This window comes from Protopterus annectens, chromosome 1.part2 (assembly GCF_019279795.1).
Source record: "Protopterus annectens isolate FY-2018-M chromosome 1.part2, PAN1.0, whole genome shotgun sequence".
NCBI lineage: Eukaryota > Metazoa > Chordata > Ceratodontiformes > Protopteridae > Protopterus > Protopterus annectens.
The window spans coordinates 501,171,582-501,187,451 of NC_056727.1; the positions used below are offsets into that span (position 1 = coordinate 501,171,582).

General features: G+C 42.8%; 1 protein-coding gene across 2 annotated transcripts in view; it reads left to right on the forward strand.

Annotated features, from left to right (window-relative positions):
- BUB1 (BUB1 mitotic checkpoint serine/threonine kinase) overlaps nt 1-15,870 on the forward strand; it is a 2,040,509-nt gene that overhangs the window by 758,304 nt on the left and 1,266,335 nt on the right. The gene's annotated exons all lie outside the window — the stretch shown is intronic.

Here is a 15,870-nt window from a genome sequence, read left to right on the forward strand (position 1 = left end):
AGGTCCAGTGTTCGGAGGTTCCCTATGCTCTGATTGATTTTCCATGACAAGTCTTTCCATGACTTTGCATATGAGGCTGGTCAGACTTACGGGTCTAATTGCCTGAGTGTGTCAAAGATTCTGGTTATGTAGTCTGTTTCTGTTATTCTTTCCATGGCAAATCCTTTCACAGACATATAAAAGCCCATTCCACCAGAGCCATGACTACTACGGTCTCCCAAGGCTTAGATTCTAAGTCCATTCTGGAGGCAGCTTCTTGGTCTTTTATCCACACTTTTACAAAACACTGCAGATTAGATGCAGTACATTTTTTTTCTGGAACAAGAGCAGGTTTTGCCAAGAGCATTTTTCAGGTCTTGCTGGTCTCCGTGTATTGCTTTACCTGCCATCCTGTCCTCTAAAGCTTTTGGAGTCATCCCATAAGTGAACAGCACCACAGCAGTGATCTGATAAAGAATGTAGTATAGTTGTGCAAGATTGTACCATAGCAGTAGATGTTTGCCTTTGTCACTGATGTATATTCATTTTCCTTCCAGCACCCCTTTCTCCTCTGTCTTGACCAGGTTGTAACCTTCTTTCTGTGTCTCTCACCCTCTTTAAGCTTTAGTGACCATGTCTGTACTATTATGGACATCAACTGCAGTCATTTTTTTCTTGTTTATGAAAGCTCTGAGGATTATCGCACTTGTATGTCTTGAACTTTACATACACCCACCCTCCTCTCTCTCTCTCTTACATAAAAGTATGCAGTATATGATGTCCTTCTGCATCACTTTTGCAGTATTCCTTACAATAGGGATCCCATGCTAAGGGCAGCCCGACATATGGCCAGTATACCAAAGCCTTTAGGCTACTAAGGGTATGTTGTATGTCACAGTTATGCTCCCCGTTTGTAGTGTAGGTCATAAAGATAATATCCAGATGTACCATTCTCAGATCTTCTTTGCCACCAGTGCGAACATCATCTTCGATGGTCTTTTTGAATGCTCGCTTTGTATGCTGGTTCACTAAGCCATTTTCAGATAATTGTCCTGTTGGGGTTTTAGTCTTCTCTTTTTTCCTTTGTTTTTAATGCTTGTGGAGTCATGTCATCCAGAAAGGGTAAATGCCAGTGCGGGAGACATATTACCCATAAATACGGTCACGAGCAGTGTTTATTTTTGTCTAAGTGCTTCTCATGACCATGCATCCTGTTCTATTTGCCAGGCTTTCGTTCCGAAGACCCTGTAAAGTCTGCTCTCCTCTTTGGCAATTTATTTAGAAAATCTGCATCTTAACCTTTTGGAAAAAGATGCTATGGAAAGAACTTCCCACTCTGAAGGTCAGATGTCTGCAAAGAAGGCCAAGAAAGCCAGGTTTGATTTTTCATCCATGCAGCCTCTGCTGGATGTCTCTCTCGAGGCTAGTGAAAGCCTGGAAGATTGCCTGGCTGCTGGGTTGGGCTCCTCTTCTGCGACCGCTTTGGAGGCCGGCATGGATCCAGCTTCATGCATGTCTCCGGAGGCCTTACATATGTCTACTTCGGATGTTTAGGGGGAATAGGGGCTGGTTGTTACCAAACGGCCTGGGGTGTTCCTCAGATTTTGGTTAGGGAGGTGGTACCGACTATAATTAATGTGTCATATGGGGTCTGTGCCTTCTAAGTTTTTAAGTCCATTGTCCCTTTAAAGAAGAAACAAAACAATAAACATGTCTCTGCTGCTCCTAAGGACTCTGATGGCAGAATTTCACTCACTGTTTGTTTAGTGCCCTTATGGCTTTGAAGCCTCCTCAAGGAGTTTCTGTTCAGCACCCCCCACCCCCTTTGGTCTTCTACTCCTTTTAAGAGGCCTAGGGAACAAAAGTCATCTGAGGAAGAGGAGAAGGATTCGAATGAGGTATCCCTTGCCTATTCTTCTCAGATTCCTTCTCCCTTAGACAGTGGTTCTGAGGAACAGGAGTCCACTAGTCCTGACTCTCCTTTTAAGGAGACTTCCTCTGGGACACTATATTTCCAGATTGATGGAATTTTTCAAATGGGATTGTGCCCTTGTGCCTGAGGTTCAGAAGAGGTGTTGCAAGTTTTTGCAAATGCACTCTCCTATTCCTTCTGCTGCCTTGTTGGATGTCTTTTGTACTGCATCTCAGGCTTCTGATTCTCAGCCCCCCTGCTCCCCAAAAAACTGAGGTTTTAAAAGGTGCCTGATGATTGCAAGTTCCTTTAAGTGCCCATCAGCTGACCACTCTGATGTCTGTGACATCTGGCAACCCATCAGTTACTGCTTTCTACAAAGCTGCTTCCTTCTGCTAAAGATAGTAGAAGTATGGAAAGACCAGATAAGGTTTATATGCCAGCTACTTATTGTCCTTCTCTTCACTGTTGTACTCCTTACAGTAGTGATCCCCTGCCCAGGGTGGCCCAACATCCATCCCGTATACCAAAGCCTTTAGGTTGCTAAGGATATGCCACATGTCACATGCATGCTTCCCACATATAGAGTAGGGCATAATGTCTTGTCCAGGTGTACCATCCTCAGAACTAAAAACCCCATAGGAACACACCAGTCTAGGATTAGAGAGGTACCAGGCACATCCAGAATGAAAAGAAAAAAACCTAGGGGGTGGAGGGAGGGGGGTGAAGACTGCAACAGTGAAGAGGATGACGTCTACCGTTCTGGTAAGATTTTACACAACTATACTGTCCCTAAAGGTGTACATAATCGGTCTTGCTGATTTCATTATCATTACCATTGGGAAAGACACTGCCTCTGAATAAAAGTGTTGCAGGAATTTTGCCTGGCCTAGATAATGCAGGCATCTACAAGAACTGGCTCTAGCTCCACACTTGATCTAATAACCAGTGTACAAAACGGGTGCCTTAATGCATACCAGAGATGATATAGGTATTCAAGTTAATTATAGGTTTAAAGAAAAAAAGCAATCTCAGACATGTACTGCATGTAAGTGGCTTCAGATTAATTCCCAGGGAAGAATTCCTAATGATGGTGTCACAATCAGTCCTTCCATGTCTGTCTTGAAGGAAACTGGATGTGCTGCTTGGAACTCTCCAAGGTACCTGTCTTCACATAAGGACCTCCAAGGAATTTTATATACTTCCAGTCATTGTTAGTTGCAGACTGTTCCATTTAGTCTTACCTAAGCCCCTAGGGTGTTTTACAAAATGGATGTCTGAAGTTGCGACAGACTGTAGGCTGCTGGGTAACTGCATGTTTCCTTACCTAAATGACTGCCTGCTGGCTGCATTAACTATAGGTAAATCTATGGCAGCCTTGGAGCATTTCCATCCTTTTACAGTGAACACAGCAGAACGCAGATGGGACCCATCATAGTTTCTCACATTCATAGCATGCACACGATATGCTCTGTCCTGCAAATCCTTTCTTCCCATGGATAGGATACCTGTCAAAGTTTTTGTTGTCTCTATCACTACATCACAGAGACAATGTCACTTTAAGGCACAAGGTCTCATGGCAGCATGACATTGGCCCCTTGTACTGGATTTTGTATGATGATTATGCAGTGGACACTTAAAGTACAGAGGACCCAGTTGGCCGCTTCATCCTTTTAATTCAAGATCTCCAAGAGCAATTGCATATTTGTAATGGTGACTTCATACTTTTGCAGTCCTTTTCATCTTGCTGCTTTAGTGACCGTCCCCAAGGACAGCTCTGCCTCAGGTTTGGAGTTAGCATTTCTAAAGGCAAGACAGTCCAAGGTGCGTGGTCAGTTTGAGAACAGGCTGCACTTCAGTGTTACAGAGATTAGGGAAGTCCGTCCTCACTCTACGGGTCTTTCAGTATTCCTTTCCCTGCTGTACAGTTTCAACACCACCAAGAACATGGCAGTGGTATGGTACATATGAAGGCAGGGAGAAACCCATTTTTTACTCCGTCAAAAGGTGATGTGAGTATAGGAATAGACCGTCAAACTGTCACTTTCTAACAGACTGTCATATTCCTTTGGAACACAGTTCTTTAATGGGACAGGCTGTCATTATTTTATTGATGCAAGATAAATGGTGCCTCAGTTTATCAGCCATACAAACTCTTCCTTGCTTAGGGGAAGCCTGGCAACTTACCTTTTTGTATCCCAGGCTAACAACAAATGCAGCAGCTTCTTTTCTGGGATACCTTTCCAGAGGGACATACTCAGGTAGAAGTGGTTTGGAGTAGTTTTATTCTTTGATATTTTTTGAGTATTGTGTTAGTTTATTGTGCTTCACTTTTGAGTGGGATACCTGAGATCTGGAGAGGATGCTAGAGTGCAGAGTATTATTGGTAAGGGAATGGGCTGAACCCGGTAAGGTTTCAGATGTTGAGCCAATTGTAAACTTGCATTTTCAGTCTTTATGATTCATGAGGATAGACCTGATGCAGATGTAGCATTGCAATAAGTTATTTATTTTTGCTTTTGATGAGTATGTTACACAGCTTTCCTTTCCTTAATGGAGTGCTGCATATATGCCCTCATTCGAAGATCCCCTCCAGTTTTGGGTTCTGAACTTCATGAATGATTAGTCTTTGCTACCAGCCATTTGTGAACTGCTGATTCAACAGCTTGGAAGATCATATATTTGAAAGTTCTTCCTCTAGACAATGACCACTGTGAGAGATCTTAGATCTTCAGACTGGCATGTAGGGAACTGTCCATAAATACATACATATGGAGTGTGACTTAAGCTTGTGTGTGTGTAAGGTTACATACAGACATATGAATATGAAAGCATCAGACTAGCATGCCACCTATCAGAATACAAGTCTCCTGCCTGTCTGTCTGTTCTACTCAGTCGTTGGTATCTTGTGCCTTTACTGGTTCAGATAAGTGCCCCATTGGGAAACTTTCCTTATTTTTTCTTACATTTTGCTGTTTCAGTTCTATTAGATGTCAGCTAAGAGGGATAATTGCAATTGTGGTAGGCAGATTCTGTATAAGGATCTCCACTTCGTGTCTTTTTTTGCCTAGGTGCAGAGCCCTTCCTCTCTTAATGCTTTCTTGGAGACCTAACGGCTTAAGCACCTCACCCAAGCTAAAATGGCAGATCTTGCCTCTCCTCACATCCCGCTTATTCCAAAGAAGTTTGAGACCTAGGCCTATTCTTTTGAATGCCCAGTCTGACTGACATACCTGCTGAGGTTTCAGAACCTGTGGTATGTTCATCTGTTTTTCAGCCTCCCACTATGTCCCAAGCCTGAGGCCTGTATGGCTTCTTACTCCCAGAGTCCAATGTGACTGATCTTACCTACGCTGCTGAGAAGGAACCTTGTCTTACTATTTTGGAATTACCTGAGAGTATTCCACAAATATTAGTAAGGGAAAAGGTACTTGGTCATTAATTAAGCTAGGTCAGGGGTCAGATCCACCATGACTTGTTAAAATGGATGTCACTGCCAAGTAGAAAAAAAAAAGCAGTTTCCTCTCCTCAGACATTCCAGGGAAAAAAAGTTTTTTGACGAGGTCTGTTTAAGGCTGTCTTGGCTGTCAAACTGCCGTCTTTTGTCTCTTCTGCTCCTACTCTTCCTGCTTCTCACTAGAGACATCTGAGGAAATCCTCAGAGGAAGATGAAACGGTCTCTGGTGCAGACACACAAACTCTGGCCTACTGTTCCCAGATTCACTCCCCAATCCAAGTGACCCTTGATCCTTTAGTAGAGGAAATCTCTTTTAAAGAAATCATATCTAACATGATTATGCATTTTGAGTGTGAATCTAGACAAATTTCTGATGTACAAAAAAATGTTACAGCTTGATAAAGGTAGGCTTCCCTGTGCCTATATCTATCCCTCCTCTCCTGGAGGCATTTCTTGATGCCTTTGCATCCATTTCCACTGCTCCCTATTCTCAACCCCCAGCACCTAAAAGACCTGATTTTATAAAGTGCCTGTATAAGAATCCCACTTAATCTGATCCTGCTGCTTTTTATATTTCTATGCTGAAGTCCTCCAAGCTATTACCTGCTGCACATGCCCTTCACTCAGATCAAGACAGCAGAGAGAGAGAGAGATTTGGAGGAAAAAAAGTATGCAGCTCTCTCTGTCTTTCAACTCTCAAATGACAAAATATCTGGTCTATTCTGGCTAATTTAAGTAAGTGCATCTTCCCTGGAGGTATCTGACATTAAGCAGCAGGCCACGTCTGTGCTGGCTCAGGCTTCACAGGCCACTAGACCTAGCATCAAGTATAGCTGCTATGCAATGGAGGCTTCTTAATAGCAGCTTCTACTGGATTTGTCATTAGAAGGTATATGTGGCTTTAACTGTGAAGTCCTACCTGTGGACATTAAAACCTAAGCTATTAGATTTGCCTCTTAAAGGCAGTTTAATATTTGGCCCTGAAGCAAGCCAACCTGTTTAAAGCCTTGCAAGAGCAATGCACGACTATGAAGGACTGCAAACAAATTTTCACTCTTTTCCCCAAGTATCAGAGAAACTACCTGGCTAAGCCCACCTCCTAGACCCCCATACAAGGGCAAGAAAATTACTAGGAAGAGGTTTCAAGATAAACCAGACAGGGATCCCAAGTCTGGGAGAACTCCTTATCCAGACAAATCCGCTTGACTTGCTTTCTGCCTACACGTGCCCCCCCCCCTTCATCCATCTGTTCCTCTGTCAAAGACTAGCCTCATCTCTTTCAAACTGTCAGCTCATAACCTCAGACAAATGGGTCCCTTCCATTATTCAACAGTGTTGCAGTATGGCTTGGAAGGAAATCCAACCTTTGTAGGGCATTCCTTCACCTGCTGCAGTTGTTTAAGCTTCCTACTTCCTGTCCTTCAAGCCCTGCTTAACTAAGGCGCGATAGAATCTGTTCCACAACAGCATGTAGGAAGAGGGTTTTATTTAATTCTTTCCAGTACTAAGAAAAGAAGAAAATGGAGACCTATACTGGATATGTCCCTTCTCAATACCTTTCACAAGGTTCTCTCATTGATAATGTTATCAAGCCAGGCTCTTTTTGCCTTTCATCCTTTCTCAGGCCTTATGGATTTCTTTGGATCTGAAGGTTACCCATCTCCACATCCCTATTCAATCTCTGCAACCTCCAGGTTATTCACAAAGTGCATGGTACCAATGATCACTTTTTGCAGAACTCTGGGAATTCAAATGTTCCAACATCTAGATCTGTTAATATAGGCACCATCACAACAGACCTTTCTTCAGCATCTCAGCTTCATTATTTCCTTCCTTCAGAGTCTGGAGTTCACAATCATTGAGTCCATTCTGAATCCTACCCAAAACCTGGAATTTCTGGGCTGCAGACTGGACACAAAACTCATTCAGACTTTCCTACCATTAGAGAAGGAACAGTGTCTTTCCAAATGCTTTGCATATCCTGACCTTTCAGACTAGCACTGCAAGGGAAGTTCTCAGGACCCTGGGAATCATGGTAGCAATCATATCCATGGTGTACTTTGTAAGGCTCCATGTGAGAGATTTAGTGGCACTGAAATCTATCTGGTCCTAGCATTCTCATCTTCTGAACACCCAGATTCCCCTCCTTCCTTTTGAAAGAAAGAATTTCAGTAGTGGTTACTGGTAACTCTGAAGCCAGCCCTTCTATTTAAGTCACAGATGTTCTTCGTGTTTCACTGTTATTACATTTGGGTAATCTGCTGGCAGGTTGCCCTCAGTCGGCCTGAATATCGAAGTCTTGGGTCCTGCGTCGGTTGCTGTCTCCTCTTCCATGACGTCAGGTCGTCGGGTATAAAACATGCAGCTGACGCCATTTTATTCAGTCTTTCTTGCCACGCAGTGCCCGAAGCAGAAGCAGTTCGCAAGTGCCGGTCGGCCGACTCCTGAAATTTTCGCATTCGAGTTTCAGAACCAAAATCTTCAATTAAAGCTAAGTAACCCCATTGGGGAAACTTTTTCTTGCTCCTTACCGATGTCAGTAAAAGTTAATAATTGCATTACTTGTGGGAAGCAAATACCTCGTAAGGATTTTCATTTGTACTGTATTCCTTGCCTAGGCCCAGATCATAACGTGCCTTGCTGTCAGTTTTGTGCTAGATTTAACCAACGCACTATTAAGCGTCTATATTTTTGCTTCAAAATATTTTGGATCCAGATTTAATTACCCTGAAATGTTGTCGGATAGCAATCCGACTACCGGAGGGAGTTCACAAAAATGCAACGAAAGACAGACCGTCGAGGTCCAAAACCGACGAAGCTTCTACTAAGCCAGTCGCCGGTACTCAGTGAGGCGCTTTCGCAGCCCCTGATACCTGCTACTTGTGAGTTGCAGGCCTCTACAGAGACCCATGCGGAGCCTGGTATGCTGCGAGATTCTCAGAGTATTGAACCCGTGGATGTCTCTCCCTCAGATGGGTCCGGAGCCGCTGAGCAGGCACCGGCATCTGAGGGTGTTTTCAGGCCTCAACATTTCTATATAAAACTGACGCCAGCTTCAAAAACAACCTCTAAGTCAAAAAACGACGCATAAGCCACGTGCTCAGGCTCCTATGGCTAAAAAACAGATGATCAAAATGGCTGTGGACTTAATTACCTTGATCAGGGGTTCTCAACCCCCCCGCTAAGAGGCCTAGGCAAGACACTGATTATGAATCTTCAGATCAAGTTTCTATTTCTTCTGATTCCTCTTCTGATCAGGAATTTTCTATACCACCCTCTGAGGATTCAGATGCAGAAGAATCCATTCCATCTGCATCTCCTCCTGAGGATTATTCTTTTGGAGAAACCTTGCATACTTTAAGGGAAAATTTTTCATTGGGAGAGTCAGGATTTCTCCGAATCAAAAAAAAGGCTTAGGGATTTCCTTCTTCTTCTTCAGCATAGACCTTTGGCTATACCTCCTGTATTAGACATTAATGTGTTTTTGGAATCAAGCATGGCTCCTGATTCTCTACCTCCGGCTCCTAGTAAGCCAGACCGATATTACAGGGTTCCTGACTCCCACAAATTTTTATTCAAAAATTCTGCTGCTGATCCTGAAACTATCTCACAGGGTCCCAAAGGTGTAAAGGCCTCTACAGCCAAAAATCCTACCCCTGTGATAGAGATTCCAGGGCGCTGGATAGATGAGGAAAGAAGGTTTATACATCTACAACCTTGGCAATTAGGGCCTTAAACTGCCAATTTCATATGCTTAAATATCAACAGCATGTTATGGGCTTATTGAAACAGAAAATGATGTTGATTTCTGATTGTGTGGAAAATAAAGAATTACAGGAATTATTGCATGCAGCAGAGCAGGTTGGATAGCATACTTTGCAATGTGGTTTTGATTCCTTGGAGGCCTCTTGCAGGGCTTCAGTTACTGGATCTGTGATTAGAAGGCATGCCTGGCTCAAGGAGCAAAATCTGCCTGATCATGTTAAAGCTAAATTGTTGGATGCACCTTTACAGCATGATACTCTATTTGGTAATAAGGCAGAAGAGGTTTTAAAGAAAATGGAAGACAAAGCTAAATCTATGCAAACTGTAAAAGATTTCTTACAAGTACAGCTACCCAGATTCAGTAGGCACTGGCCTACTAAAAACTGGTCCTTTCCTGTGTCCAACAGAGCCTCACAAGGCAAATCCAGGTGCTCAAAAGGCTCTAGATACCAATCCACAGGGTTCTTACAGGTCAAAGCATTGGGGTGCCTCTACCTCCAAATCTGGAGGAAACAAAGCACAACCCAACAGTAAGCAGTCTCAATGACTTCCCTCTACCATTACCAAGCACTTATCTTTTGGCAGCCCCCTTGGGGGGGGAAATTAGCACTTCATGCTCAAAACTGGCAGTTAATTACCCAGGACAAGTGGGTATTAAACATAGTATCCCAGGGGTACAGATTTCATTTCCATACTTTGCGAATTCCAGACGGTTGGCCAGATCTGCTACAAAATCAATGGGCAGAGGCTCAGAAACAAGTTACGTCCCTCATGGATTATGGGGCTATTCAACCAGTACCAGAACATGTAAAAGGACAACAGTTTTATTCAAGACTTTTCCTGGTACCCAGAAAAGACAATGCCTGGTGTCCAATACTGGACTTACCGATTTTGAACACTTTCTTGGACATCCCAAAATTCATAATGCTGACTTTACAACAGCTACTCCCCATGCTGGGCAAGAACGCTTGGTTAGTGACTCTAGACTTAAGAGGCGTACCTGCATATCCCAATAAGGGAATCGTGCAGAAGATACCTCCGCCTCAAGGCAGGTTTTATGCATTACCAATTCTCTGCACTGCCCTTTGGCTTATCTACTGTGCCCAGGGTCTTTACAAAATGCCTGGCACCAGTAATTGCATTTTGCTGACAAAGAAGCATACAACTCTATCCTTACTTGGACGACTGTCTCATTCAAGCAGAAAACAAGGACATTCTTCAACATCTGGCATTTGTAAATAGGCTTCTAACATGCCTAGGGTACACAATAAACGAAAAGAAATCAGAACTGGGTTACCCCCTCAAAAAATTACATTCCTGGAAGCAAGCTTGAATACAACTGCCCAGATGGCTTACCTTACGCCAGACAAACAAAGGCAACTGACTATATACTTCAAACAGATGGCAACAAAAACCCAGTTATCTGCAAGACAAATTCTGCAGGCTTTGCGGTCCATGGCATCTTGCATTCTACTAATTCCTTATGCAAGACTGCATATGAAGAAACTACCATGGTATCCAAAAAGTTTATGGAGTCAACATTGTCACGGTCTGGAAACAATGATTCCTCTCATTCCCTGCCCACAACAGGAGTTTCTTTGGTGGGCAGAGACATGTCACCAGAACAAGGGATGGTCTTTCACTCTACCCCCTGCCACCCAAACCCTAACTATAGACTCGTCAGACTATTCTTGGGGGGCCCACCTGGCGGGGAGATGCATTCAGGGCATATGGAGCCCAAAACAAATGCATCTGCATACCAACCAGAAAGAGATGCTAGCTGTTCAGAATGCCCTGACAGCCTTCAAGGACTTACTTCATCCAGGACAACTACTGATAAAGATGGACAACACCACGATTATGTGGTACATAAACAAGCAGGGGGGGGTACACATTCCTACCCCCTTTGCAGACTAGCCATGGCATTGTGGGAGACGGCCTTGACTTACCAAGTACATCTTCAAGCTCAGTTCCTGCCAGGAAAACAAAATGCTCTGGCAGACGACCTAAGCAGAAATCTTATGGACCCTCATGAGTGGAAACTGGATCTACAAGTCTTCAGTATGATGATAACAGAAATTGGGGAGCCTGGACATAGATCTATTTGCCTCTCCCCCAAATTATCAACTGGACAAATTCTACACAAGGACTTATCACAGACCAGCATGGAAAGTGGATGTCGTATCCTTCAGTTGGAAAAACCCATCAGTCTACACCTTTCCTCCTCTGCCTCTTCTCCCCAAGGTCTTACTAAAGGTCAGACAGGAAAAAACAAAAATGATCCTAATTGCCCCGGACTGGCCTCACCAGCACTGGTACCCAATTCTAAGGAATATATCTCGATTCCCTCCTTGGTACTTGCCTCAAATACCTCATCTACTGTTTCAGCAGAGCAATCAAATTCTGCACACTCTGCTCCAAACCCTGAACCTGGCAGCATTGGCTGATCATGTAATTATTCAAACACCACCCCTCAGTAAATCTGTGATGGATGTCATTTTGGAAGCCAGAAGGCCTAGTACTAGAATATCTTATGCTGATAAATGGAAGAGATTCTGTGCTTTAAACCAAGCACAAGGAACGGACACAGCAAAGCCAAATATTCCTCAGATTTTACAATACTTGACTGAGATGCTTGACAAGGGCCTATCTTTTTCTTCAATAAAAATCCATGCCTCTACCATCTCTGCTCATTACAACACGGAGCCTCTCATCTTTTCTCATCCTCTGCTAAAACAGTGTCTTAGAAGAACCAAAAGTTTAAGGCCTCCCAGAAGATCACAAACTCCTGCACGGGACCTCAATTTTGTGCTGGAAAAACTCACTCTGCCTCCTTTTGAACCAGCAGCTACTGCAGATGTAAAGTTTTTATCTTGGAAAACAGCTTTCCTTTTGGCAATCACTTCAGCAAGAAGGGTTTCAGAACTACAGGCCCTCATGGCTGTGGAGCCTTTCATTACATTTTACCCGGACAGGGTGTCCCTCAGGACCAATCCTTCATTTATGCCTAAGGTGGTATCCACTGTGGCTCTTAACCAAACTATTCACCTGCCAACATTTTACCCAAATCCGCAGAACAAGGGGGTATTTGCTGCAGGATCAGAGGGAAAGGCTATATCAAAGCAGACTATTTCTAAGTGGATAAGTCACTGCATTCGTTTCTGCTACTTGCATCATGGTAACCCGGTGCCCAAGGGAATCAGGTCACATTCCACTAGGGCTGCCTCTACTTGAGCAGCCTTTCTCAGAGGAGTTCCAACCAAAGACATTCTAGAAGCTGCTACTTGGAGCTCTGTTCATACTTTTACAAAGCATTATCATTTGCCTCTCTTCTCTAAGCCCAGGGCAGGCTTTGCCACTGCAGTTCTGCAGGGCCTTATATCCGCTCCTAATGCTATGAAGTTCCATCCTCCCATCCATAGCTTTGGGATTCTACCCAAATGTAATGACTGCAGCAATGAAACACGAAGAACGTAGTACAGTTGTGTACACTTTCCATAAATGTAGATGTTAGTGTATTCACTGTTGCAGTCCGGGTTACCCACCCGCCATCCCCCTTTTTTCTAGAGCTTCTCTTTCCTTCACTATTTTCTAAAGCCTTTGTTGTGTATTTGCTTTTAGATGAAGGTAGTTTGTTGCTGAAATTGCATTTACATATATTTTGCTGTTTTTATATATATATATATATATATATATATATATATATATATATATATATATGTGTGTGTGTGTGTGTGTGTGTATATATATATATATATATATATATATATATATATATATATATATGTGTGTGTGTGTGTGTATATATATATATATATATATATATATATATATATATATACATATATATATATATATATATATATATATATGTGCGTATATATATATATATATATGTGTGTGTGTGTGTGTATATATATATATATATATATATATATATATATATATATATATATATATATATATTTGCTCCCCATTTGGGCGGCACCTGACATCTGGGGCAAGAAAAACTGAATAAAATGGCAGCGGCTGCATGTTTTATACCCCTGACGTCATGGAAGAGGAGACAGCAACCGATGCAGGGCCGAAGACTTTGATATTCAGGCCGACTGAGGGCAACCTGCCAGCAAATTACCCAAATGTAATGACTTTAGCAGTGAATACACTCGAACATCTACATTTATGGTAAGTGTACACAACTGTACTGTACTTCACCAGGAGCTGCATATAGATGCCTCAGATGTAAACTTTGGTACATGGATGGGCTCCCTGAGAGTTAAGGGCTGATGATCACTATATTAGAGGACCAGAGTACATCAACCTGAAGATATGGGCTCTGATTCAGGCCCTCCAGATCTTTTCTCACACATGGGCCCAGGGCAATCTTAGAAATTTTTGCAAATAGCACTACTATCATGTGGAACATAAACAAGCAAGGGGGAACAAGGTTTTACCAGCTATGCAAGTAGGCTTTTATAGCATGGGAATAGGCCATAAAAGCAAACCTGTCTCTAAAGTGGTTTACATTCCTTCTCAGGTCAACATCTGGCAGACTTTTTTAAACAGATCAAGGGAAGGCCTTCACAAATGGAGAGGTATTCTTGCCATAGTCTACAAATGGGGTATTCCTCAGACTTATTTGCCTCTATCGATAACAGGTGACTACAGCTGTTTTGCTATTGAACTACTTGCCTCAGGCATGGAGGATGGATGTTATGTCATTTCCTGGGAAAAGGAGGTTTATTTATGCCTTCCCTCCCCAGCAATTACTCCCAGTGATCTTTTTAGAGATCCAGAGAGACCATCCAAAAATCTTGCTGGTGACTCCCTTCTTGTCCAGGCAGCTTTGTTCCCCCCATCACCTAGCCAGGAGTCATCAACACAAGTTACCCCCAGACTGACCCTGCTCATACAATACAAGGGCTCACTACTTCACCCAATCTTTTATCCCTCAACCTGACATTGATAGGATTCTGATCTTTTCGAACACCATTTTTATGAAGATACGTTACAGGCTCTTCAGGCAGATCAACTTACCACTAGAAAGTCTTATTTTATTTACTTGTATATACCTAAATGGAAATTATTTTCTGTCTGATGTCATGCTAGAGAATAAGACCATAGAGGACAGTAGGAATACCAGATTCCATGCTTGTGTGAGCTACTCAATGCCAATTTGGCATACTCATCAGTCAAGAGACTTGTTGGCCATTTCTGCATGCATACCTCTGGACTCCTTTCTATCTAGATTGGAGGTAAAACAGTTTCTTAAAGGCATCCTTAATTCCCTCTTAGGTAGGCTATTCCACCTTCTCCGGGACCTTAACTTTGTCATTGAAAAACTCTCTATATCCATTTGAACCAGTAGCTTCTGCCTCTTTCAAATTCTGTACTTGAAAATCATACTTCAGCTAATAAGCCCTGATGGCATCCCCTTCCTCCTTTATTTTTCATGAGCCCTGACTGCATCCCCTCCCTTATTTTTCATAAGGACAGTGTGTTTCTGAATACCAACCCCTTGTTTATGCCTAAAGTCATGAAGCTATCCCTCAATTAGGTCATCAGTCTTCCTTCTTTTTTCCATAACCCTCAGAACAAGGGAGAGAGAAGTCTCCATTCTCTTGATGTACATAGGCAGGTCATATTTTACTTGGATGAGACCTAGTCCATCAAACAAGACAGTTTGTTTCATTTCAAGAAGCCAAGTTGGAAACCCTGTTCTAAGCAAGTTGTTGTTAAGTCCATTTTCTTTCTTTTTTTTCTCACTTGCCATTGGAAATTATCTTCTGCTGTAAAAGCGTATTCCACTAAAGCAGTGACCTCTTCCTGGGGTCTTCTTCAAAGGTATTGACTTGAATCATCCTAGAAGCGGCAACTACGCCATCTTATACATACCATTACCAAGCAGTACAGGTTAGATGCCTTCTCTAGATAAGATCCTTCTTTGCCAGGTCAGCTGTCTCTGGATTGATTGACAGCTCTCCTATGACTGATCCATCCACCCATATTACCCACTAAGCTTGGGAATCACCCAACGGTTTGGAATACTGCAACAGGGATCTAAGGAAGGACATAGTACAATTGTGTAAGAACTAGCCTTAATAGTAGATGCCCTTCTGATCACTGTTGCAGTATTTTTCTCCCACCCATCCATCCTGTTTAGGTACCTGATCCTGGTTTTGCCCTGCTAATGGACCAGTGGGGAGCCATTCTTTCCTATTCTGTATCCTCAGGTGATTCCAGGTGGTCTGGCCTTCAGATAGTGTTTTTTATGCTCAAACATCTGCTTTATGAGCCCTTATGCCCATGGGATTAGGTCATGCACCAGACGTATGGCATTTTTAAAGGTTTTGGCTTTGGTACCCCTGTTGGCTGCCCAGGTTATTTGGAGAGAGAAGAGCCAACAGTGATCAGTAGAACATCTACTGTTAATGGTAAGTTATTACACAACTGTACTTTTCACAATGATCTAGTATATCTTACAGTGAACTCACTTGTTTTTCTTGAAAGAAGTTTGTGTACTATCTTTGAATTAGTCTTGTCATCTACCTACCTGTTATCTTTGCAAGAGTAAAGGAAGCCCTTTGCACTGAGAAGCGAGGTTTTACCTGATATGATTGAGTTTAAGCAGATGGGAATGCCTGACTGCTTCACCCCAGGGACAGAAGGGCTTGCAACCAGTAGTCTCTTTGTTAGCAGATTGGCAACTGCATCTTTTGCTTTCATCTGGCTGACTATCCCTTAGAAAATGCTGTAG